Below are 27996 nucleotides of genomic sequence, written 5' to 3'. Positions count from 1 at the left end.
GGACATAAAAGATGAACTACCAATTTATACCATATTCTTGAGTAGGAATATTTTAATGTGATAAAGATATTAATGATCATTAAGGAAATGTGTTTTACACAACCCAATAAAAACACTGATAGTGCCAGCTGTTTCTTAAATTTATATAGAAAAATAAGCAAAAACAAAACAAAAACCAAAACAACACCCCAATATAAACAAATCCAAGCAAGAATAGTAATGAAAATATATAATCAAAAGATCTGAAAGCAGGTACCAAGATACATGTACACCAAAAGATATGTATGAACACTCAGACCCGTGTTCACAGGAGCATTATTCACACGAGCCCAAAAGATGGCAACACCCAAATGTCCATCGGCAGATGAATGGATGAACACAATGTGGAATACACATATAAGGGAATATTATTCTGCCTTAAAAAGGAGTTAATTTCTGATAATGCTCTAACACATGATGAACTTCGAAGATACCATGCTAAGTACAATAAACCCAGACACAAGAGGGCAGATGTGATTGCACTTAACGAGGTATCTAGAACAGCAAATTCACAGGACAGAAAGCAGAAGGGGGGTTACCAGAGGCAGGAAGAAGGGAGGAATAGAGAGCTATTGTTTAATGGGTACAGAGCTTCATTTGGGGTGAAAAAGTTCTGAAAGTGGACAGAGGTGATGGGTGCATGATACTATGAATTACTTAATGCTACTGAATTATACACTTAAAAATGGTTAAAATAGCAAAAGGTATGTTATGTATATTTTGCCACAATAAAACCTAAAATAAAGAAAAGTAACTAAAGTGCTGGGGAGTATGGAGGTTGGGGGAGTCACAAAACCTGTAGTCAAAAGACTTAAGTTTACTGTATTCCTTTTAGAGATGAAGAGAGGGCAGAGGGGAGGTGGCCTGGTCAGTATCATACAAACACCCACATTCCCTAGTCTTCAGTTTAAGGTTATCTCTCACCAGTAATGTGATTTGTTAGTTTTAAAAGTTTGGTGTGAATAAAATTATTTTTAAAAAATCCTGTGTATTCTCAAAAGCATTTTCATTTCAACTCCAGTTTTTAAAAAATACACACAACTTTGAGCAAGAAAAGAAAAGATAGGATGTTTGATAGGGTAGTGAGAAAAATCAGGAGCCTAGATCAGCAGTTAACCAAACAGTGCAAACACTAGGCCAGGCAGTCGAGAGAAATGAGACACCTGAACATGTTTAAGCATGTAGCCACCATCAGCTACACATTTCCTGCACTAGGAACTTTATATATGTCATATCATCTCTAATCCTTCAATAACCTGCAAGGTTAAGAATCATTTGCCCTATCAGGAGAAACTGAAAAGACTTTGAAATGAACATAAAAAGTACTGGTATCCTTGTAAAGTGAGCCCTTTGATTGTCTTGGAGCTATTTTATGACTCTGTAAATTGTAGAAAACCAAGAGTGATGCAAAAGGATTTGGCCTGGTGTAATGCCACGATTATTGCCCTTTGGATATTGAGTCTTTCAACATTTGCAAATTCATTTCAGCAAGCCTGATGGCCTTATATAATGCTGCGTTCTTAGAATTGTCCTTTGAATTGTTTGTAACATCTTACTGGTTCTCTTACTAGTTAATGTTATATAAAATTTCTGACATATTTCCGTTTCATGTTTGTATGAGTAATGATTTTACTCTTTTATCCCCTAATCATCATTGAATAGCCCGTTTCACAGACAAGGAAACTGGAACTTCAGAGGTTTTGAGATATGACGGAGATACATTGCCTTCTGCCTCCAAAGCCTTTTTCTGAACACCCCACACCATCTTGACCTTGCGCCAGTTCTCTTTGAAGTCCCTTGGACATGATGGTGGAGCAGGGAGGAAAGCATATCTGAAGGACAGCATATAGAGTACCCAGGCCAGCCTCTCCCTCACCTCCTCTAAGGTACTACTTGAAAACCATTTGCCCAAGGCAAGAGTGGAGAGACTGAACACTTTAGGAACTCATAAGCTCTCACCCATCTCCAACGAAAGAGTTCATTTAGTACACACATATACACAAAAAGTGGCAGTTTGCTCAAATTCCCACCAACAGAGACGGACTGGGAGGGCAACTCTCCCTCACTGCATTATACTCTTTCCCTGAGGTGTCATCACAGAAGGACTGAAAAGGAAACAAAAGAAAAAGGTTCTCTAAGGGCACAGCAGGAAGGAAGGAAAGGAAAAGCAGACCTGGGGGTGGGGTCCTAATTTATTCAAAGAGTGACTGCTCCACACACACAAAAAACCACAGGACTGACCTCCAAATAAAGCAGAGGTTCCTGTAGCAATGAGTACTTACCTATTTGGTTAAGTGTGAAAGACAGATCTAAGACCAAAGGACTGGGATGTGCCACAACCCACTCTTTAGTCAATGAAAATACACTAAAAAGAAATCTAAAAATAATCAGCTGCTCTGGCAAGAATGGAGAAAAGTCTTGAAATTCAAATCAGTTTCAAAAGAGATGTAGAAATGATAATGCCAAGATCACACTCACTCTGGGCCAGACACTGAACTTAACACTTTAAAAGCACTATTCATTTAATCTTTCTCCAACTCTATGAAGTATGTATTACTAGCATCCTTGCCTTAATAGAGGAAAAAACTGAGGCTTTGAAGTAAGTAACTTGCCCAATGAAGATGGTTGCTATTAAGTAGTCAAAAAAAACTAAAGAAAATCTTGGGACTATAGTGGAACACCATTTCCCAACACTACGGATGGCCAGGGGGTATGAGTGGGAAATATGGACCATGATGACTAAGTTGAAAAGTGATTTACAGCCTGACTCTAAATGTGAAAAATTCTTGGGAATACCTTAATCACTGTATCTCATTTATACTTTCATTTTTATATTATGCAGAAGTGATATGCCAAATTTATGTGTAAGTCTCAAGGAGCTCTTCCATTAAGTAAAATATAAATTCTGTGTTCAAAGAGCATTCTGAAGAAGCTGCCCTTGAACCTTTGGTAACCATGAATCTAAAGCCTGCAATGGCAAAAAGTACCTATCTATCATTAATCACCCTAAATGTAAATGGACTGAATGCACCAATCAAAAGCCATAGAGTTGCAGAATGGATTAAAAAACAGGACCAGTCTATATGCTGCCTACAAAAGACTCACTTCAAACCCAAAGACATACACAGACTAAAAGTGAAGGGATGGAAGAAGAGATTTCATGCAAATAATAGGGAGAAAAAAGCAGGAGATGCAATACTTGTATAACGACAAAATAGACTTCAAAACAAAGAAAGTAACAAGAGACAAAGAAGGACATTACATAAAGATAAACGGGTCAGGCCAACAAGAGGATATAACCATTCTAAATATCTATGCACCCAATATAGGAGCACCTCCATATGTGAAACAAATATAACCAGAATTAAAGGGGGAAATACAATACAATGAATCCATTTTAGGAGACTTCAACACACCTTCACTCCAAATGACAGATCAACCAGACAGAAAAAAAGTAAGGAGACAAAGGCAGGAGATGCAATACTTGTATAATGAACAACATATTATAATGGATGGACCAAAGAGACATCTACAGAACACTCCACCCAAAAACAGTAAAATACACATTCCTCTCAAGTGCACATGGAACATTTTCCAGAACATATCATATACTAGGCCACAAAAAGAGTCTCTGTAAATTCAGAAGGATAGAAATTGTACGAACCAGCTTCTCCAAAAGTATAAGACAAGAACTAAATTATGTAAAGAAGCCCACAAACACATGGAGGCTTAACATCTTAATAATCAATGGATCAATGACCAAATAAAAACAGAGATCAAGCAATATATGGACACAAATGAAAACAACAACTCAACAGCACAAAATATGTGGGATGCAGCAAACACTGTGCTAAGATACAGGCCTACCTCAGGAAAGAAGAGTAAATCCCAAATGAACAGTCTAAATTAACAATTAATGAAACTAGAAAATGAACAAATGAGGCCCAGTCAGTAGAAAAAGGGACATAACAAAGATAAGAGCAGAATAAATAAAATCAAGAAGAATAAAACAATAGAAAGAATCAGTGAAACCAAGAGCTGGTTCTTCAAAAAAATAGACAAATCCCTAGCCACACTTGTCAAGAAAAAAAAAGAGTCTACACACATAAACAGAATCAGAAATGAGAAAGGAAAAATCACTAGGGGCACCACCAAAATACAATGAATTACTAGAGAATACCATGAAAAATTATATACCAACAAGTAGATAACATAGAAGAAATGGACAATTTTCCAGAAAAACACACCTTTCAAGACTGACCCAGGAAGAAACACAAAATCTGAACAACTAGCAGCAATGAAACTGAATTTTCATTTATAAGAACAAAATCCCTGGACCAGATGGTTTCACTATTGAATTTCTTTTTTTTTCCAAAGGTATTCACAAAGCCTGGAAGCTCTTGCTCATGTCCATGTCCTACTTTTTTTCTTTTTTGGTATCATTAATCTACAATTACATGAGCAACATTATGTTTACTAGACTCCCCCCATTACCAAGTCCCCCCAAAAACATTACAGTCACTGTCCATCAGCGTAGTAAGATGCTGTACAATCACTACTTGTATTCTCTGTGTTGCACAACCCTCCCCGTGCCCTCCCCCCATTATACATGCTAATCATAAAGCCCCAATTCTACACCCCCTTATCCATCCCTTCTCACCCATCCTCCCCAGTCCCTTTCTCTTTGGTAACTGTTAGTCCATTCTTGGGTTCTGTGATTCGGCAGCTGTTTTGTTCCTTCAGTATTTTTCTTTGTTCTTATACTCCATAGATGAGTGAAATCATTTGGTACTTGTCTTTCTTTGCCTGGCTTACTTCGCTGAGCATAATACCCTCTACTACACTCATTTTGTTGCAAATGGTAGGATCTGTTTTCTTCTTATGGCTGAGTAATATCCCATTGTGTATATGAACCACATCTTCTTTATCCATTCATCTACTAATGTACACTTAGGTTACTTCCATTTCTTGGTTATTGTAAATAGGGCTGTGATAAAAATAAGGGTGCATATGTCTTTCTCAAACTGGGCTGCTGCATTCTTAGGGTAAATTCCTAGAAGTGGAATTCCTGGGGAAAATGGCCTGTTTTGAGCTTTTTGAGGAATCTCCATACTGCTTTCCAAAATGGTTGAACTAATTTACATTCCCACCACCAGTGTAGGAGGGCTCCCCTTTGTCCACAGCCTCGCCAACATTGGTTGTTGTTTATCTTTTCGATGATGGCAATCCTTACTGGTGTGAGGTGATATCTCATTGTGGTTTTAATTTGCATTTCTCTGATGATTAGCAATGTGAAGCATCTTTTCATGTGCCTGTTGGCAATCTGGATTTCTTCTTTAGAGAACTGTCTATTCAGCTTCTCTGCCCATTTTTTAATTGGATTATTTGCTTTTTGTTTGTTCATGAAGAAGTCGCTCATATTTACATCCAAGTGATTTTTTTTTTTTAAATAATTATTTTTTATTGAAGGGTAGTTGACACACAGTATTACATTACATGAGTTTCAAGTGTACAACACAGTGGTAGAACATTTATATACATAATTCTACGTTCCAGCTATCACCCTACCAGGCTGTTACAATATCTTGACTATATTCCTTATGCTATACATTACATCCCGGTCACTAATTTATTTTACCATTGGAAGTCTGTCCTTTTTTTTTTTTTTTTTTGGTGAGGGCATCTCTCATATTTATTGATCAAATGGTTGTTAACGACAATAAAATTCTGTATAGGGGAGTCAATGCTCAATGCACAATCATTAATCCACCCCATGCCTAATTTTTGTCAGTCTCCAATCTTCTGAGGCATAACAAACAAGTTTTTACATGTAGAACAAATTCTTACATAATGAATAAGTTACATAGTGAACAGTACAAGGGCAGTCATCACAGAAACTTTCGGTTTTGCTCATGCATTATGAACTCTAAACAGTCAGTTCAAATATGAATACTCATTTGGTTTTTATACTTGATTTATATGTGGATACCACATTTCTCTCTTTATTATTATTATTTTTAATAAAATGCTGAAGTGGTAGGTAGATACAAGATAAAGGTAGAAAACATAGTTTAGTGTTGTAAGAGAGCACATGTAGATGATCAGGGGTGTGCCTGTAGACTATGTGTTAATCCAAGCTAGACCAGGGCAATAAAACATCCACGTATGCAGAAGATTTCTCTCAGAACAGGGGGGTGAGGTTCTAAGCCTCACCTCTGTTGATCCCCAATTTCTCACCTGATGGCCCCCCTGCGACTGTGCCTGTCTTAGGTTGTTCCTCCCTTGAGGAATCTTACCCGTCTCTGGCTAACCAGTCATCTTCCGGGGCAATACAGGGAAATGTGAAGTTGGTAAGTGAGAGAGAAGCCTTATTGTTTGAAAAAGTTAGCTTTTTACTTCTTTGCATATTTATGCCCTGTGGCTTCTATGCCCAGCATTTGTCTTGAGGTATCTTTACCACTTGGAAGAATTATGATACTCGGTAAATTTGATATGAGGCACGAATTCTATTTAAGGGTTGTAATTAGGAAGGAAGAAGAAAAGCTATAGAAGTAGCAGGCGGAAGAAAACATGGGAAGATTGATTATTTCTTTGATATATCTTCTTGTAGAGTAACTTCAGCATGTATAGGTTTTAAGCTACTACTTAAATTGCACACACACATTAACATAATAGGAGTATAGTTACATAACCAAAGCATATCTGTAATTACCAGCCATCTGCAGTGAAACCAAGAAAACCAGTTAGGCACCTTAGGCATTTGTGAAAACTTATCTATGATATGGTGGATATTGTCCAACTGAACTTGAACAGTCTGAGAGAAATCAGACAAATTAAAACAACCCATTCCTGGGGACTGTTCACATGCCATATGTTCTTTTAACAGTAAATAGTTTGTAGTTGTAAGACTTTGGAGCGCTACAATTTGCACTTCTCCAAATTCGTGGTTGAGTTCCAACAGTATAGATCCAGTCCAATTTTGTTGTTTTACTGTATGCACAGGCCAGCTTAGATATCTCCTTCCTCATTCCCATGGCAAGTCCAGGAACTGGTGGGATGAGTGCATCTACAGCTGTAGCAGTGCGTGGATCTTTGTTGGGGTTTTTTGATGATCATCTTCTGGCATGAGTCTTCCAGAGAGTGCAGATGTTGGAAGTTCTTTTTCATATCGTATCTTAGTTCATTTTCGGGGTAGCCCAATTAGGCTTTGATCCTCTGTATAAACACAAACAGACCCTTTGCCTACACTTTTATATGCCCTTTATACCCTTGTGTAGAACTCGTTGGAGGTTACCACACAGGAACTGCCCTTTTTTTTTTTTTTTTTTTTTTTGCTATCACTAATCTACGCTTACATGATGAATATTATGTTTACTAGGCTCTCCCCTATACCAGGTCTCCCCTATAAACCCCTTTACAGTCACTGTCCATCAGCATAGCAAAATGTTGTAGAATCACTACTTGCCTTCTCTGTGTTGTACAGCCCTCCCTTTTCTCCTACCCCCCCATGCATGTTAATCTTAATACCCCCCTACTTCTCCCCCCCTTATCCCTCCCTACCCACCCATCCTCCCCAGTCCCTTTCCCTTTGGTACCTGTTAGTCCATTCTTGAGTTCTGTGATTCTGCTGCTGTTTTGTTCCTTCAGTTTTTCCTTTGTTCTTATATTCCACAGATAAGTGAAATCATTTGGTATTTCTCTTTCTCCGCTTGGCTTGTTTCACTGAGCATAATACCCTCCAGCTCCATCCATGTTGCTGCAAATGATTGGATTTGCCCTTTTCTTATGGCTGAGTAGTATTCCATTGTGTATATGTACCACATCTTCTTTATCCATTCATCTATTGATGGACATTTAGGTTGCTTCCAATTCTTGGCTATTGTAAATAGTGCTGCAATAAACATAGGGGTGCATCTGTCTTTCTCAAACTTGATTGCTGCGTTCTTAGGGTAAATTCCTAGGAGTGCAATTCCTGGGTCAAATGGTAAGTCTGTTTTGAGCATTTTGATGTACCTCCATACTGCTTTCCACAATGGTTGAACAAGTTTACATTCCCACCAGCAGTGTAGGAGGGTTCCCCTTTCTCCACAGCCTCGCCAACATTTGTTGTTGTTTGTCTTTTGGATGGCAGCCATCCTTACTGGTGTGAGGTGATACCTCATTGTAGTTTTAATTTGCATTTCTCTGATAATTAGCGATGTGGAGCATCTTTTCATGTGTCTGTTGGCCATCTGTATTTCTTTTTTGGAGAACTGTCCAGTTCCTCTGCCCATTTTTTAATTGGGTTATTTGTTTTCTGTTTGTTGAGGCGTGAGAGCTCCTTATATATATTCTGGACGTCAAGCCTTTATCGGATGTGTCATTTTCAAATATATTCTCCCATACTGTAGGGATCCTTCTTGTTCTATTGATGGTGTCTTTTGCTGTACAGAAGCTTTTCAGCTTAATATAGTCCCACTTACTCATTTTTGCTGTTGTTTTCCTTGCCCGGGGAGATATGTTCAAGAAGAGGTCACTCATGTTTATGTCTAAGAGGTTTGTGCCTATGTTTTCTTCCAAGAGTTTAATGGTTTCATGGCTTACATTCAGGTCTTTGATCCATTTTGAGTTTACTTTTGTATATGGGGTTAGACAATGGTCCAGTTTCATTCTCCTACATGTAGCTGTCCAGTTTTGCCAGCACCATCTGTTGAAGAGACTGTCATTTCGCCATTGTATGTCCATGGCTCCTTTATCAAATATTAATTGACCATATATGTCTGGGTTAATGTCTGGATTCTCTAGTCTGTTCCATTGGTCTGTGGCTCTGCTCTTGTGCCAGTACCAAATTGTCTTGATTACTATGGCTTTATAGTAGAGCTTGAAGTTAGGGAGTGAGATCCCCCCTACTTTATTCTTCTTTCTCAGGATTGCTTTGGCTATTCGGGGTCTTTGGTGTTTCCATATGAACTTTTGAATTATTTGTTCCAGTTCATTGAAGAATGTTGCTGGTAGTTTCATAGGGATTGCATCAAATCTGTATATTGCTTTGGGCAGGATGGCCATTTTGACGATATTAATTCTTCCTAGCCACGAGCATGGGATGAGTTTCCATCTGTTAGTGTCCCCTTTAATTTCTCTTAAGAGTGACTTGTAGTTTTCAGAGTATAAGTCTTTCACTTCTTTGGTTAGGTTTATTCCTAGGTATTTTATTTTTTTGGATGCAATTGTGAATGGAGTTGTTTTCCTGATTTCTCTTTCTGTTGGTTCATTGTTAGTATATAGGAAAGCCACAGATTTCTGTGTGTTGATTTTGTATCCTGCAACTTTGCTGTATTCCGATATCAGTTCTAGTAGTTTTGGGGTGGAGTCTTTAGGGTTTTTTATGTACAGTATCATGTCATCTGCAAATAGTGACAGTTTAACTTCTTCTTTACCAATCTGGATTCCTTGTATTTCTTCATTTTGTCTGATTGCCGTGGCTAGGACCTCCAGTACTATGTTAAATAACAGTGGAGAGAGTGGGCATCCCTGTCTAGTTCCCGATCTCAGAGGAAATGCTTTCATCTTCTCGCTGTTCAATATAATGTTGGCTGTGGGTTTATCATAGATGGCCTGTATTATGTTGAGGTACTTGCCCTCTATTCCCATTTTGCTGAGAGTTTTTAACATGAATGGATGTTGAACTTTGTCAAATGCTTTTTCAGCATCTATTGAGATGATCATGTGGTTTTTGTCTTTCTTTTTGTTGATGTGGTGGATGATGTTGATGGACTTTCGAATGTTGTACCATCCTTGCATCCCTGGAATGAATCCCACTTGGTCATGGTGTATGATCCTTTTGATGTATTTTTGAATTCGGTTTGCTAATATTTTGTTGAGTATTTTTGCATCTACGTTCATCAGGGATATTGGTCTGTAGTTTTCTTTTTTGGTGGGGTCTTTGCCTGGTTTTGGTATTAGGGTGATGTTAGCTTCATAGAATGAGTTTGGGAGTATCCCCTCCTCCTCTATTTTTTGGAAAACTTTAAAGAGAATGGGTATTATGTCTTCCCTGTATGTCTGATAAAATTCCGAGGTAAATCCATCTGGCCCGGGGGTTTTGTTCTTTGGTAGTTTTTTGATTACCTCTTCAATTTCGTTGCTGGTAATTGGTCTGTTTAGATTTTCTGTTTCTTCCTGGGTCAATCTTGGAAGGTTATATTTTTCTAGGAAGTTGTCCATTTCTCCTAGGTTTCCCAGCTTGTTAGCATATAGGTTTTCATAGTATTCTCCAATAATTCTTTGCATTTCCGTGGGGTCCGTCGTGATTTTTCCTTTCTCGTTTCTGATACTGTTGATTTGTGTTGACTCTCTTTTCTTCTTAATAAGTCTGGCTAGAGGCTTATCTATTTTGTTTATTTTCTCGAAGAACCAGCTCTTGGTGTCATTGATTTTTGCTATTGTTTTATTCTTCTCAATTTTATTTATTTCTTCTCTGATCTTTATTATGTCCCTCCTTCTGCTGACCTTAGGCCTCATCTGTTCTTCTTTTTCCAATTTCGATAATTGTGACATTAGACCATTCATTTGGGATTGCTCTTCCTTTTTTAAATATGCTTGGATTGCTATATACTTTCCTCTTAAGACTGCTTTTGCTGTGTCCCACAGAAGTTGGGGCTTAGTGTTGTTGTTGTCATTTGTTTCCATATATTGCTGGATCTCCATTTTGATTTGGTCATTGATCCATTGATTATTTAGGAGCGTGTTGTTAAGCCTCCATGTGTTCGTGAGCCTCTTTGCTTTCTTTGTACAGTTTATTTCTAGTTTTATGCCTTTGTGGTCTGAAAAGTTGGTTGGTAGGATTTCAATCTTTTGGAATTTTCTGAGGCTCTTTTTGTGGCCTAGTATGTGGTCTATTCTGGAGAATGTTCCATGTGCACTTGAGAAGAATGTATATTCCGCTGCTTTTGGATGTAAAGTTCTATAGATGTCTATTAGGTCCATCTGCTCTACTGTGTTGTTCAGTGCTTCCGTGTCCTTACTTATTTTCTGCCCAGTGGATCTATCCTTTGGGGTGAGTGGTGTGTTGAAGTCTCCTAGAATGAATGCATTGCAGTCTATATCCCCCTTTAGTTCTGTTAGTATTTGTTTCACATATGCTGGTGCTCCTGTGTTGGGTGCATATATATTTAGAATGGTTATATCCTCTTGTTGGACTGAGCCCTTTATCATTATGTAGTGTCCTTCTTTATCTCTTGTTACTTTCTTTGTTTTGAAGTCTATTTTGTCTGATATTAGTACTGCAACCCTTGCTTTCTTCTCACTGTTGTTTGCTTGAAATATGTTTTTCCATCCCTTGACTTTTAGTCTGTACATGTCTTTGGGTTTGAGGTGAGTTTCTTGTAAGCAGCATATAGATGGGTCTTGCTTTTTTATCCATTCTGTTACTCTGCGTCTTTTGATTGGTGCATTCAACCCATTAACATTTAGGGTGACTATTGAAAGATATGTACTTATTGCCATTGCAGGCTTTAAATTCGTGGTTACCAAAGGTTCAAGGTTAGCCACTTTAGTATCTTACTGCCTAACTTAGCTCGCTTATTGAGCTGTTATATACACTGTCTGGAGATTCTTTTCTTCTCTCCCTTCTTGTTCCTCCTCCTCGATTCTTCATATGTTGGGTGTTTTGTGCTGTGCTCCTTCTAGGAGTGCTCCCATCTAGAGCAGTCCCTGTAAGATGTTCTGTAGAGGTGGTTTGTGGAAAGCAAATTCCCTCAGCTTTTGTTTGTCTGGGAATTGTTTAATCCCACCGTCATATCTGAATGATAGTCGTGCTGGATACAGTATCCTTGGTTCAAGGCCCTTCTGTTTCATTGTATTAAATATATCATGCCATTCTCTTCTGGCCTGTAGGGTTTCTGTTGAGAAATCTGATGTTAGCCTGATGGGTTTCCCTTTATAGGTGACCTTTTTCTCTCTAGCTGCCTTTAACACTCTTTCCTTGTCCTTGATCTTTGCCATTTTAATTATTATGTGTCTTGGTGTTGCCCTTCTTGGATCCTTTCTGTTGGGGGTTCTGTGTATTTCCGTGGTCTGTTTGATTACTTCCTCCCCCAGTGTGGGGAAGTTTTCAGCAATTATTTCTTCTAAGATACTTTCCATCTCTTTGCCTCTCTCTTCTTCTTCTGGGACCCCTATAATACGGATATTGTTCCTTTTAGATTGGTCACACAGTTCTCTTAATATTGTTTCATTCCTGGAGATCCTTTTGTCTCTCTCTATGTCAGCTTCTATGCGTTCCTGTTCTCTGATTTCAATTCCATCAATGGCCTCTTGCATTCTATCCATTCTGCTTATAAACCCTTCCAGAGTTTGTTTCATTTCTGCGATCTCCTTTCTGGCATCTGTGATCTCCTTCCGGACTTCATCCCATTTCTCTTGCGTATTTCTCTGCATCTCTGTCAGCATGTTTATGATTCTTATTTTGAATTCTTTGTCAGGAAGACTGGTTAGGTCTGTCTCCTTCTCTGGTGTTGTCTCTGTGATCTTTGTCTGCCTGTAGCTTTGCCTTTTCATGGTGATAGGAATAGTCTGCAGAACTGGGACGAGTGACGGCTGGAAGGACTTCCTTTCTTGTTGGTTTGTGGCCCTCCTCTCCTGGGAGAACAGCGGCCTCTAGTGGCTTGTGCTGCGCAGCTGCGCGCAGACAGGGTTTCTGCTTCCTGCCCGGCTGCTATGGAGTTAATCTCCGCTGTTGCTGTGGGCGTGGCCTGGCTCGGGCAGCTACTCCAAAATGGTGGAGTCGCGTTGGAGCAGGAGCGGCTGGGAGGCTATTTATCTCCGTAAGGGGCCTCCCTGCTCCCTGCAGCCCAGGGGTTAGGGTGCCCAGAGATCCCGGATTCCCTACCTCTTGATTAAGTGACCCGCCCTGCCCCTTTAAGACTTCCAAAAAGCACCCGCCAAAACAAAACAACGACCACAAAAAAAAACAAGAAAAAAAATTTTTTTTACTTTAAAAAAAAAAAAAAATTTTTTTAATTAAAAAAAAAAAAGGTGGTCGTTCGTTTTTCTTTATTCTCCGGTGGCAGCCTCAGGCCTCTGCTCACCGGTCTTTCTGCCCTGTTTCCCTAGTATTGGGGTCCCTGTCCCTTTAAGACTTCCAAAAAGCGCTCGCCATAACAAAGCAGCAAAAAAGCAAAAAAAAAAAAAAAATGGTCGCGCGCTTTTCTTATGTCCTCTGTCGCCCAGCCTCCAGTGCCTGCTCACTGTTCTTGCTGCCCTGTTTTCCCAGCATCGAGTGCCCTGCACTCTGGCCCGGATGGCTGGGGCTGTGTGTTCGGCAGCCCTGGCTCCGTCTCCCTCCCCCTCTGCCTGCTCTTCTCCCGCCGGGAGCTGGGGGGAGGGGCGCTCGGCTCCCGCGGGGCCGGGGCTTGTATCTTACCCCCTTCGCGAGGCGCTGGGTTCTCTCAGTTGTGGATGTGGTCTGGATATTGTCCTGTGTCCTCTGGTCTTTATTCTAGGAAGGGTTGTCTTTGTTATATTTTCATAGATATATGTTGTTTTGGGAGGAGATTTCCGCTGCTCTACTCACGCCGCCATCTTCCGCCCCTCCCCCATCCAAGTGATTTTTGCCCATGTTTTTTTCCAAGAGTTTTATGGTTTCATGACTTACATTCAGGTCTTCATCCATTTCGAACTTACTTTTGTGCATGGGGTTAGAAAGTGGTCTAGTTTCATTCTCTTACATGTAGCTGTCCAGTTTTGCGAACACCAGCTGTTGAAGAGGCTGTCATGTCCCCATTGTATGTCCACGGCTCCTTTATCATATATTAATTGACCACATATGTTTGGGTTAATATCTGGACTCTCTATTCTGTTCCAGTGGTCTGTGGGTCTGTTCTTGTGCGAGTACCAAATTGTCTTGATTACTGTGGCTTTGTAGTAGAGCTTGAAGTTGGGAAGCGAGATCCCCCCACGTTATTTTTCCTTCTCAGGATTACTTTGGCTATTTGGGATCTTTTGTGGTTCCATATGAATTTTAGAACTATTTGTTCCAGTTTGCTGAAGAATACTGTTGGTATTTTGATAGGGATTGCATTGAATCTGTAGATTGCTTTAGGCAGGATGGCCATTTTGACAATATTAATTCTTCTTAGCCAAGAGCATGGGATGAGTTTCCATTTGTTAGTGTCCACTTTAATTTCTCTTAAGAGTGTCTTGTAGTTTTCAAGGTATAGGTCTTTCACTTCCTTGGTTAGGTTTATTCCTCGGTACTTTACTCTTTTTGATGCAATTGTGAATGGAATTGTTTTCCTGATTTCTCTTTCTGCTAGTTCATTGTTAGTTTATAGGATAGCCACAGTTCTGTGTATTAATTTTGTATCCTGCAACTCTGCTGAATTGTTATTAGTTCTAGTAGTTTTGGAGTGGAGACTTTAGGATTTTTTATGTACAATATCATGTCATCTGCAAATAGTGACAGTTTGACTTCTTCTTTACCAATCTGGATTCCCTGTATGCCTTTGTTTTGTCTGATTGCCGTGGCTAGGACCTCTAGTACTATGTTGTATAACAGTGGGGAGAGTGGGCATCCCTGTCTTGTTCCCAATCTTAGAGGAAAAGCTTTCAGCTTCTCACTGTTAAGTATGATGTTGGCTGTGGGTTTATCATATATGGCCTTTATTATGTTGAGGTACTTGCCCTCTATACCCATTTTGTTGAGAGTTTTTATCATGAATAGATGTTGAATTTTGTCAAATGCTTTTTCAGCGTCTATGGAGATGATCACATGGTTTTTATCCTTCTTTTTGTTTGACGTGATGGACGATGTTGATGGATTTTCGAATGTTGTGCCATCCTTGCATCCCTGAGATGAATCCCACTTGGTCATGGTGTATAATCCTCTTGATGTATTTTTTTTTCTCTTGATGTATTTTTGAATTCAGTTTGCTAATATTTTGTTAAGTATTTTTAGAGCTACATTCAGCAGGGATATTGGTCTGTAGTTTTCTTTTTTGGTGGGGTCTTTGCCTGGTTTTGGTATTAGAGTGATGCTGGCTCCATAGAATGAGTTTGGAAGTATTCCCTCCTCTTCTATTTTTTGGAAAACTTTAAGGAGAATGGGTATTATGTCTTCTCTGTACGTCTGATAAAATTCCAAGGTAAATCCATCTGGCCCAGTGGTTTTGTTCTTGGTTAGTTTTTTGATTACTGATTCAATTTCGTTGCTGGTAATTGGTCTGTTTAGATTTTCTGTTTCTTCCTTGGTCAGTATTGGAAGGTTGTATTTTTCTAGGAAGTTGTCCATTTCTTCTAGGATTTCCAGCTTGTTAGCATATAGATTCTCATAGTATTCTCTAATAATTCTTTGCATTTCTGTGGGGTCGATCGTGATGTTTCCTTTCTTGTTTCTGATTCTGATGTGTGTAGATTCTCTTTTTCTCTTAATGAGTCTGGCTAGGGGCTTATCTACTTTGTTTATTTTCTCGAAGAACCAGCTTTTGGTTTCATTGATTTTTTTCTATTGTTTTATTCTTCTTGATTTTATTTATTTCTTCTCTGATCTTAATTATGTTCCCCCTTCTGCTGACTTTGGGCCTCATTTATACTTCTTTTTCCAATTTCAATAATTGTGACATTAGACTATTCATTTGGGACTGTTCTTCCTTCTTTAAATATGCCTGGATTGCTATATATTTTTCTCTTGGAACTGCCTTCGCTGCATCCCACAGAAGTTGGGGCTCTGTGCTGTTGTTGTCATTTGTTTCCATATATTGCCTGATCTCTATTTTAATTTCATCATTGATCCACTGATTATTTAGGAGCATGTTGTTAAGCCTCCATGTGTTTGTGAGCCTTTTTGTTTTGTTTGTACAATTTATTTGTTTTATACCTTTGTGATCTGAGAAGTTGGTTGTTAGAATTTCAATCTTTTCGAATTTACTGAGGCCCTTTTTGTGGCCTAGTATGTGGTCTATTCTGTAAAATGATCCATGTGCACTTGAGAAGACTGTGTATTCTGTTCCTTTTGAGTGTAGAGTTCTGTAGATGTCTATTAGGTCCATCTGTTCTAGCGCGTTGTTCTTTGCCTCTGTGTCCTTACTTATTTTCTGTCTCGTAGATCTGTCCTTTGGAGTGAGTGGTGTGCTGAAGTCTCCTAAAATGAATGCATTACATTCTATTTCCTCCTTTAATTGTTAGTATTTGTTTGATATATGTTGGTGCTCCTGTATTGGGTGCATATATATTTATAATGGTTATATCCTCTTGTTGGACTGACCCCTTTATCATTATGTAATGTCCTTCTTTATCTCTTGTTACTTTCTTTGTTTTGAAGTCTATTTTGTCTAATAGTAGTAATGCAACACCTGCTTTTTTCTCCCTATTGTTTGCATGAAATATTTTTTCCATCACTTGATTTTTAGTCTGTGTATGTCTTTGGGTTTGAGGTGAGTCTCTTGTAAGCAGCATACAGATGGGTCTTGCTTTTTTATCCATTCTATTACTCTTGTGTCCTTTTATTGGTGCGTTCAGTCCATTTATATTTAGGGTGATTATTGAAAGATATGTACTTATTGCCATTGCAGGCTTTAGATTCGTGGTTACCAAAGATTCAAGGTTAACTTCTTTAGTATCTTACTGCCTAACTTAACTCGCTTATTGAGCTATTTATAAACATATTTATCTCCCTTCTTATTCTTCCTCCTCCATTCTCTTATATGTTGTTTTATTCTGTACTCTTTTGTGTTTCCTTTGACTGCTTTTATGAGTATTTGATTTTATTTGTTGCCTTTAGTTAGTATTTGGTTGGTCTGCTTTCTTTGCTGTGATTTTATTTTCTCTGGTGACATCTATTTAGTCTTACGAGTGCTTCCATCTAGAGCAGTCTCTTTAAAATACCCTGTAGAGGTGGTTTGTGGGAGGCAAATTCCCTCAAGTTTTGCTTGTCTGGGAATTGTTTAATCCCTCCTTCATATTTAAATGATAATCATGTTGGATACAGTATTCTTGGTTCAAGGCCCTAGTATATCATTGCATTAAATATATCATGCCATTCTCTTCTGGCTTGTAAGGTTTCTGTTGAGAAGTCTGATGATATAGCCTGATGGGTTTTCCTTTGTAGGTGAACTTTCTTTTCTCCCTCTGGCTGCCTTTAATACTCTGCCCTTGTCCTTTATCTTTGCGATTTTAATTATTATGTGTCTTGGTGTTGTCTTCCTTGGGTCCCTTGTGCACCAAGGTCTGTGGGCCTCCATGGTCTGAGAGACTATTTTCTCCCCCAGTTTGGGGAAGCTTTCAGCAATTATTTCTTCAAAGACACTTTTTGTCTCTTCTTCTTCTGGTACCCCTATAATGCGAATATTCTTCCATTTGGATGGGTCACACAGTTCTCTTAATATTCTTTCATTCCTGGAGATCCTTTTCTCTCTCTCTGCCTCAGCTTCTCTATGTTCCTGTTCTCTGATTTCTCTTCAATTAACAGCCTCCTGCACCTCATCCAGTCTACTCTTATGTCCTTCCAGAGATTATTTTATTTATGTATTCTCCCTCCTAATTTGATCCTTTAGCTCTTGCATATTTCTCTGCAGGTCCATCACCATGGTTATGACCTTTATTTTGAATTCTTCTTCAGGAATATTGGTTAAATCTATCTCCCTCGGCTCCCTCTCACGGGTTGTCTGGGTTAAGTGTGGACTGGATCAAATTCTTCTGCCTTTTCATGGTGATAGAGGCAGTCATAGGCAGTTGGTGCGTGTGTCTGTGGGGAGAACAATGTCCTGCACACGTGGAGCAGCTTCTCATTTTATTTCCTGAGCCGCCATGGGCGGGGAGCCGTCGCAGTAGCCCAGTGCCCTTCAGGGAGAGGCAGGCCTGCTGGGTGTGCTCTCCTGCGGGAACAACGACCTGCTGCGCCCTATCCCAGCTTCCTCTGCCTGTGCTGGGCTGCCGTGTGCTGGCGTGGCCTCTGAGTCTGGCTCAGACGACTGCAGAGGAGGCTCTGGGCGGCTGCTATGGGAGCAGCCGCTCTCAGGCTGCTCCCCTGCTTTGGCAGTGCTGCGCCGGAGGGGAATGGACAGGAGGCTGTTTATCGCCAGGAGGGCATTCAGAGCTGCGCTGTCGCCGAGGGGGTTAGGGTACCTGGAGTTCCCTGGGATTCCCAGCTGCTAGGCTGAGTGTTCCGGGACGCTGCTCTCCAGTTGTGAGGCGCCTGTCCCTTTAAGATTTTCAAAAAGCACTCGCTTTCCTTTTGTCCAGGAGCGCCGGCTGCGGGGACCCGCTTCCAGATTTTACTGTTCCGTTTCCCTAATATCCAGCACACCATGCAATGTGTGTCTGTGCTCTGGTGCGGATGCCTAGGGCTGGGTATTTAGCAGCCCTGGCCTCCCACTCCCTCCCCGCTCCAACTCCTCTCCTCCTGCCAGTGGGCTGGGGTGGGGGGCGCGCTCAGGTCGTCCTGCTGGGCCGTGGCTTGTATCTTACCCCCTTCGTGAGGTGCTGAGTTCTCGCAGATGTAGATGTAGCCTGGCTGCTGTAATGTATCTTCTAGTCTCTCCTGTAGGATAAGTTGTATTTGTTGTATTTTCAAAAATATACATGGTTTTGGGAGATTTCCACTGCCCTACTCACGCCGCCATCTTGGCTCCTACCCTGGTTCCACCACAGAATTTTATCAAGCATTTAGAGAAGATCTAATACCCATACTCCTTAAAGTTTTCCAAAAATTAGAAGAAGAGGAATACTTTCAAACTCATTCTATGAGGTCAGCATCACTCTAATACTAAAAACAGACAAAGACACCAGACAAAAAAAGAAAATTACAGACCAATATCCCTGATGAACATAGATGAAAAAATACTCAACAAAATATTAGCAAACTGAATTCAAAAATACATCAAAAAGATCATCCATCATGATCAATTAGGATTTATTCCAGGGATGCAAGGATAGTACAATATTCGAAATCCATCAATATCATATACATCAACAAAAAGAAGGACAAAAACCATATGATCATATCCAAAGATGCTGAAAAAGCATTCAACAAAATTCAACATCCATTTTATGCTACAAACTCTCAAGAATATGGGGATAGACGGTAAGTATCTCAACATAATAAAGGCCATATACGACAAATCTACAGCCAACATCATACTTAACAGCGAAAAGCTGAAAGCTTTTCCTTTAAGATTGGGAACAAGACAAGGAAGCCCACTCTCCCCACTTTTATTCAACATAGTACTGGAGGTCCTAGCCATGGCAATCAGACAATGCAAAGAAATACAGGGAATCCAGATTGGTATTCAAATCACAGATTTCATGTAGCCTGGCAGTTGGGAATCCAAAAGACGTTGAACTGTCAGTGTTTGCAGATGACATGATATTGTACACAAAAAACCCTAAACACTCCACTCCAAAACTACTAGAACTAATAACTCAATTCAGCAAAGTTGCAGGATACAAAATTGATGCCCAGAAATCTGTGGCATTCCTATTTAGTAACGATGAACTAGCAGAAAGTCAGGAAAACAATTCCATTCAAAATTGCATCAGAAAGAATAAAATACATAGGAATAAACCTAACCATGGAAGTGAAAGACCTATACCCTGAAAACTACAAGACACTCTTAAGAGAAATTAAAGTGGACACTAACAAATGGAAACTCATCCCATGCTCTTGGCTAGGAAGAATTAATATTGTCAAAATGGCCATCCAGCCTAAAGCAATCTACAGATTCAATGCAATCCCTACCAAAATACCAACGGCATTCTTCAAAAAACTGGAACAAATAGTTCTAAAATTCATATGGAACCACAAAAGATCCCAAATAGCCAAAGCAATCCTGAGAAGGAAGAATAAAGCAGGGGCATCTCGCTTCCCAACTTCAAGCTGTACTACAAAACCACAGTAATCAAGACAATTTGGTACTGGCACAAGAACAGATCCACAGACCCCACAAGAACAGAATAGTGAGGCCACATATAAACCCAAGTATTTATGGCCAATTAATATACTATAAGGAGCTATGGATATACAATGGGGAAATGACAGCCTCTTCACCAACTGGTGTTGGCAAAACTGGACAGCTATATGCAAGAGGATGAAACTGGATTATTGTCTAACTCCAAACACAACACAAAAGTAAATGTGAAATAGATCAAAGACCTGAATATAAGTCATGAAACCATAAAACTCTTAGGAAAAAACAGGCACCTTTTGAGTTGAATATAAACATGAGCAACTTTTTCCTGAACACATATCCTCAGGCAAGAGAAACAAAAGCAAAAATGAACAAATGGCACTACATCAAATTAAAAAGCTTCTGTACAGCAAAGGACACCATCAGTAGAACAAAAAGGTATCCTACAGTATGGAAGAATATATTTGTAATAGACGTATCTGACAAGGGGTGAACACCCAAAATATACAAAGAACTCACATATCTCCACACCCAGAAGCAAATAGGCTGATTAAAATATGGGTGGAGGATATGAACAGACACTTCTCCAAAGAAGAAATTCAGATGGCCAACAGGCACATGAAAAGATGCTCCACATCACTAATTCTCAGGGAAATGCAAATTAAAACCACAATGAGATATCACCTCACACTGGTTAGGATGGCCAACGTCCAAAAGACAAGGAACAACAAATGCTGGCGAGGATCCGGAGAAAGGGGAACCCTCCTGCATTGTTGGTGAGAATGTAAATTTGTTCTACCACTGTGGTAAGGACTATAGAGGTTACTCAAAAAACCAAAACAGAAATAACATTTAACCCAGGAATTCCACTCCTAGGAATTTACCCAAAGGAAACAAGATCTCAGATTCAAAGAGACATATGCACCCCTATGTTTATCACAGCATAATTTATAATAGCCAAGATATGGAAGCAACCAAAGTGTCCATCAGTAGATGAATAGATAAAGACATGGTACATATATACAATGGAGTATTATTCAGCCACTAAAAGAAAACAAATCCTACCATTTGCAACACCATGGGTGGAGCTAGAGGGTATTATGCTCAGTGAACTAAGCCAGGCAGATAAAGACAAGTATCAAATGATATCACTCATTTGTGGAGTATAACAATGAAGCAAAACTGAAGGAACAAAACCGCATTAGACTCACAGACTCCAAGAAGGGACTAGAGGTCACCAAGGGGAAGGGGGTCCGGAAGAGGGGTGGAAAAGGAGGGAGAAGGGGATTAAGGGGCATTATATTAACACACAAAATGTAGTGGGGTCACAGGGAAAGCAGTGTAACAGTAGTGACTCTATAGCGTCTAACTACAGTGATGGATAGTGACTGCAATGGGGCTGGGGTGGGGACTTGATAATATGTGCGAATATACTGACCACAAAGCTGCTCATGTGAAACCTTTATAAGATTGTATATCAGGGGGATCATGGGAAGATGGCGGCGTGAGTAATTCAGAGGAAATCTCCTCCCCAAAACATATATATTTATGAAAATACAATAAATACAACTATTCCTAAAAGAGATACCAGTGGTTGCAGTACAACTGCCAGGATACATCTACATCTGTGAGAACTCAACATCACATGAAGGGGGTAAAATACAAGCCACAGCCAGGTGGGACCCGAATGCTCCCACACCCCAGAACCCGGCGGGAAGAAAGGGGTCGGAACAGGGAGTGAGTGAAAGCCCAGGACTGCTAAACAACCAGCTCTAGAAATCCACACCCAGAATGCAGACACAAGGTGCATGGAGTGCTGAATATTAGAGAAACGGAAAAGCAAAACCTGTAGGCAGGTCCCTGCAACTGGTGCCCGAAACAAAAGAAAAGTGAGTGCTTTATGCAAGTCTTAAAGAGACAGGGACCCCATAGCTGGACGAAGTAGTCGCGGCACACATAGCCAGCAGCTGGGAATCCCGGGGTGCCCTAAACCCCAGGGAGGCAGTGCAGCTCTGAAGCCTCTCACGGCACTAAGCAGTCTGCCATTCGTTCCTCCAACTGGCGTGGACCCCGACACACCAGCCCAGTAGTGGGAGAGTGGCAGCGCGTGCCGGGGACGGCAGCGCCAGAAGGAACTGGGAGCAGATACATGCGCCAGTGGCGCCAGATGGGACCAAGAGACACTTGTGCGAGCCCTCATTGGCGTGACCAAACAGCCCGGGCGCAGCTTGCATGCACTGGTGGCAGTGTAGCCAGAGGAGCCCAGTAGAGGCCCGCGCAGGAGAGCCCCGTGCGCACCTGCAGCAGAGCCAGAGGGAGCAGGTGTACTCCCAGCAGCCGACCGAAATCCCAGCCCAACGCACAGCCGCCTGGGCCAGCCCCAAAGGCTGCTGCTGCCACACAGCTGTCCGGCAGGGGTGCTGCTAGCACGGAGGAGCGCACCTGGCATGCCTGCCAATTCCCGCAGGGCTCCGTGCTGCTCTGACGGAGACCCCACCCACAGCAGCTTAGGGGACTGCTTAGGGGCTGCTCCAGGAGTGCAGGTAACCATCACAGGCAGCAGAGAAGGGCAAGGCATCCAGCAAGCAGGAAAGGACTTTCTTCTCCCAGCTGACACACCCGCAACTTGCCTACAGCCACCACTATCACCATGAAAAGGCAAAAAAATTTAGTCCAGTCCAAGATGGTTCAAACAACACCTGAGAAAGGATCTGCAGAGGCAGACCTAACCAGTCTCCCTGAAAAAGAATTCAAAATAAAAATCATAAACATGCTGACAGAGCTGCAGAGAAATATGCAAGAGCTAAGAGACGAAGTCCGGAGGGAGATTACAGACGTCCAGAGGGAGATTACAGAAGTGAAACAAACTCTGGAAGGATTTATAAGCAGAATGGATAAGATGCAAGAGGCCATTGATGAAACAGAAACCAGAGAACAGGAACACATAGAAGCTGATGAAGAGAGAAATAAAAGGATCTCCAGGAATGAAACAATATTAAGAGAACTGTGTGACCAATCCAAAAAGAACAATATCTGCATTATAGGGGTACCAGAAGAAGAAGAGAGAGGAAAAGGGATAGAAAGTGTCTTTGAAGAAATAATTGCTGAGAACTTCCCCAAACTGGGGGAGGAAATAGTTGCTCAGACTACAGAGGCACAAAGAACTCCTGAGAGACGGGACTGAAAGAGGACAAAATCAAGACACATAATAATTAAAATAGCAAAGATCAAAGACAAGGACAGAGTATTAAAGGCAGCCGGAGAGAACAAAAAGGTCACCTACAAAGGAAAACCAATCAGGCTATCATCAGACTTCTCAACAAAAATCTTACAAGCCAGAAGAGAACGACATGATACATTTAATGCAATGAAACAGAAGGGCCTTGAACCAAGGATACTGTATCCAGCACGATTATCATTTAAATATGAAAGAGGGATTAAACAATTCCCAGACAAGCAAAAGTTGAGGGAATTTGCCTCCCACAAACCACTTCTAAAGGGTATCTTAGAGGGACTGCTCTAGATGGGAGCACTCCTAAAAAAGAGCACAGAACAAAACATCCAACATATGAAGAATGGAGGAGGAGGAAAAAGAAGGGAAAGAAATAATCATCAGACTGTGTTTATAAAAGCTCAATAAGCGAGTTAAGTCAGACAGTAAGGTAGTAAACAAGCTAACCTTGAACCTTTGGTAACCAAGAATCTAAAGCCTGCAATGGCAGTAAGTACATATCTTTCAATAATCACCCTAAATGTAAATGGACTGAATGCACCAATCAAGACACAGAGTAATAGAATGGATAAAAAAGCAAGACCCATCTATATGCTGCTTACAAGAGACTCACCTCAAACCCAAAGACATGCACAGATTAAAAGTCAAGGGATGGAGAAAGATATTCCATGCAAACAACAGAGAGAAAAAAGCAGGTGTTGCAATACTAGTATTAGACAAAATAGACTTCAAAATAAAGAAAGTAACAAGAGATAAAGAAGAACATTACATAATGATACAGGGGTCAGTCAAACAAGAGGATATAAACATTATAAACTTACATGCACTCAATACAGGAGCACCAATATATGTGAAACAAATACTAACAGAATTAAAGGAGGAAATAGAATGCAATGCATTCATTTTGGGAGACTTCAACAAACCACTCACTCCAAAGGACAGATCCACCAGACAGAAAATAAGTAAGGACACAGAGGCACTGAACAACACACTAGAACAGATGGACCTAACAGACATCTATAGAACTCTACATCCAAAAGCAACAGGATACACATTCCTCTCAAGTGCACATGGAACATTCTCCAGAATAGACCACATACTAGGCTACAAAAAGAGCCTCAGTAAATTCCAAAAGACTGAACTCCTATCAACCAAATTTTCAGACCACAAAGGTATAAAACTAGAAATAAATTTTACAAAGAAAGCAAAAAGGCTCACAAACACATGGAGGCTTAACATCATGCTCCTAAATAATCAATGGATCAATGACCAAATTAAAATGGAGATCCAGCAATATATGGAAACAAATGACAACAACAACACAAAGCCCCAACTTCTGTGGGACACAGCAAAAGCAGTCTTAAGAGGAAAGTATATAGCAATCCAGGCATATTTAAAGAAGGAAGAACAATCCCAAACGAATAGTCTAATGTCACAATTATGAAAATTGGAAAAAGAAGAACAAATGAGGCCTAAGGTCAGCAGAAGGAGGGACATAATAAAGATCAGAGAAGAAATAAATAAAATTGAAAAGAATAAAACAATAGAAAAAATCAATGAAACCAAGAGCTGGTTCTTCAAGAAAATAAACAAAATAGATAAGCCTCTAGCTAGACTTATTAAGAGAAAAAGAGAGTCAACACACATCAAGAGAATCAGAAACGGAAAGGAAAAATCATGACGGACCCCACAGAAATACAAAGAATTATTAGAGAATACTATGAAAACCTATATGCTAACAAGATGGAAAACCTAGAAGAAATGGACAACTTCCTAGAAAAATACAACCTTCCAAGACTGACCCACAAAGAAACAGAAAATCTAAACAGACCAATTACCAGCAATGAAATTGAAGCGGTAATCAAAAAACTACCCAAGAACAAAACCTCCGGGCCAGATGGATTTACCTCAGAATTTTATCAGACGTACAGAGAAGACATAATTCCCATTCTCCTTAAAGTTTTCCAAAAAACAGAACAGGAGAGAATACTTCCAAACTCATTCTATGAAGCCAACATCACCCTAATACCAAAACCAGGCAAAGACCCCACCAAAAAAGAAAACTACAGACCAACATCCCTGATGAATGTAGATGCAAAAATACTCAAAAAAATATTAGCAAACCGAATTCAAAAATACATCAAGAGGATCATACACCATGACCAAGTGGGATTCATCCCAGCGATATAAGGGTGGTACAACATTCGAAAAAACCATCAACATCATCCACCACATCAACAAAAAGAAGGACAAAAACCACATGATCATCTCCATAGATGCTGAAAAAGCATTCGACAAAATTCAACATCCGTTCATGATAAAAACTCTCAACCAAATGGGCATAGAGGGCAAGTACCTCAACATACTAAAGGCAATATATGAAAAAACCCACAGCTAACATCATACTGAACAGCGAGAGGCTGAAAGCTTTTCCTCTGAGATCGGGAACAAGACAGGGATTCCCACTCTACCCACTGTTATTCAACATAGTACTGGAGGTCCTAGCCACGGCAATCAGACAAAACAAAGGAATACAAGGAATCCAGATTGGTAAAGAAGTCAAACTGTCACTATTTGCAGATGACATGATACTGTAAATAAAAAACCCTAAAGACTCCACTCCAAAACTACTAGAACTAATATCGGAATTCAGCAAAGTTGCAGGATACAAAATTAACACACAGAAATCTATAGCTTTCCTATACACTAACAATGAACTAATATAAAGAGAAATCAGGAAAAGAATTCCATTCACAATAGCATCAAAAAGAATAAAATACCTAGGAATAACCTAACCAAGGAAGTGAAAGACCTATACCCTGAAAACTACAAGACACTCTTAAGAGAAATTAATGAGGACACTAACAAATGGAAACTCATCCCATGCTCCTGGCTGGGAAGAATCAATATCATCAAAATGGCCATCATGCCCAAAGCAATATACAGATTCGATGCAGTCCCTATCAAATTACCAACAGCATTCTTTAATGAACTGGAAGAAATAGTTCAAAAATTCATATGGAAACACCAAAGACCCCGAATAGCCAAAGCAATGCTGAGAAGGAAGAATAAAGTGGGGGGGATCTCGCTCCCCAACTTCAAGCTCTACTACAAAGCCACAGTAATCAAGACAATTTGGTACTGGCACAAGAATAGAGCCACAGACCAGTGGAACAGAACAGAGACTCCAAACATTAACCCAAACATATATGGCCAATTAATATACGATAAAGGAGCCATGGACATACAATGGGGAAATGACAGTCTCTTCAACAGATGGTGCTGGCAAAACTGGACAGCTACATGTAAGAGAATGAAACTGGATCACTGTCTAACTCCATACACAAAAGTAAACTCCAAATGGATCAAAGACCTGAATGTAAGTCATGAAACCATAAAAGTCTTAGAAAAAAACATAGGCAAAAATCTCATGGACATAAACATGAGTGACTTCTTCATGAACATATCTCCCTGGGCAAGGGAAACAAAGGCAAAAATGAACAAGGGGGACTATATCAAGCTAAAAAGCTTCCGTACAGCAAAGGACACCACCAATAGAACAAAAAGGCATCCTACAGTATGGGAGAATATATTCATAAATGACAGATCCGATAAAGGGTTGACATCCAAAATATATAAAGAGCTCACACACTTCAACAAACAAAAAGCAAATAACCCAATTAAAAAATGGGCAGAGGAGCTAAATAGTTCTCTAAAGAAGAAATCCAGATGGCCAACAGGCACATGAAAAGATACTCCACATTGCTAATCATCAGAGAAATGCAAATTAAAACCACAATGAGATATCACCTCATACCAGTAAGGATCGCCATCAGCAAAAAGACAAACAACAAATGTTGGCGAGGGTGTGGACAAAGGGGAACCCTCCTACACTGGTGATGGGAATGTAAATTAGTTCAACCACTGTGGAAAGCAGTATGGAGGTTCCTCAGAATGCTCAAAATAGAAATACCATTTGACCCAGGAATTCCACTTCTAGGAATTTACCCTAAGAATGCAGCACTCCAGTTTAAAAAAGACAGATGCACCCCTATGTTTATCACTGCACTGTTTACAATAGCCAAGATATGGAAGCAACCTAAATGTCCATCAGTAGATGAATGGATAAAAAAGATGTGGTACATATCCACAATGGAATATTACGCAGCCATAAGAAAAAAACAGATCCTTCCATTCACAACAACATAGATGGAGCTAGAGGGTATTATGCTCAGTGAAATAAGCCAGGCAGAGAAGGACAAGTACCAAATGATTTCACTCATATGTGGAGTATAAGAACAAAGGAAAACTGAAGGAACAAAACAGCAGCAGAATCACAGAACCCAAGAATGGACTAATAGTTACCAAATGGAAAGGGACTGGGGACAATGGGTGGGAAGGGAGGGACATGGGTGGGGAAAAAGAAAGAGGGCATTATGATTAGCATGTATAGTGTGTGTGGGGCACAGGGAGGGCTGTGCAACACAGAGAAGACAAGTAGTGATTTTCCAGCATCTTACTACGTAGATGGACAGTGACTGTGAAGGGGTATGTGGGGGGGACTTGGTGAAGGGGGGAATCTAGTAAACATAATGTTCTTTCTGTAATTGTAGATTAATGATACCAAAATAAAAAACATAATAATAATAATCAAAAAAATTATTAAAAAAAGAGATTGTATATCAGTGTTACCTTAATGAAAAGAAATACAATAAAAAAAAGCATTTTGTCAATTTATCATAGTTTATATGCCAATAAAGTAAGTTTTATACTTAAAAAATCACTTTGTCAATTTAATTGGCAGGGTTTCTTCTTTCCCATGATAACAAAATTATGCCAAGTCTT

General features: G+C 40.0%; 1 protein-coding gene across 1 annotated transcript in view; it reads right to left on the bottom strand.

The window, feature by feature from the left end:
- Nucleotides 1-27996, bottom strand: part of UTP4 (UTP4 small subunit processome component) — a 52939-nt gene that overhangs the window by 12209 nt on the left and 12734 nt on the right. The window lies entirely within an intron of this gene.

The sequence above is a fragment of the Manis pentadactyla genome, chromosome 15 (genome assembly GCF_030020395.1).
Source record: "Manis pentadactyla isolate mManPen7 chromosome 15, mManPen7.hap1, whole genome shotgun sequence".
Classification (NCBI taxonomy): domain Eukaryota; kingdom Metazoa; phylum Chordata; class Mammalia; order Pholidota; family Manidae; genus Manis; species Manis pentadactyla.
Note: the sequence above shows the minus strand (reverse complement) of the source record. Positions and strands in the feature narration are given on the sequence as shown.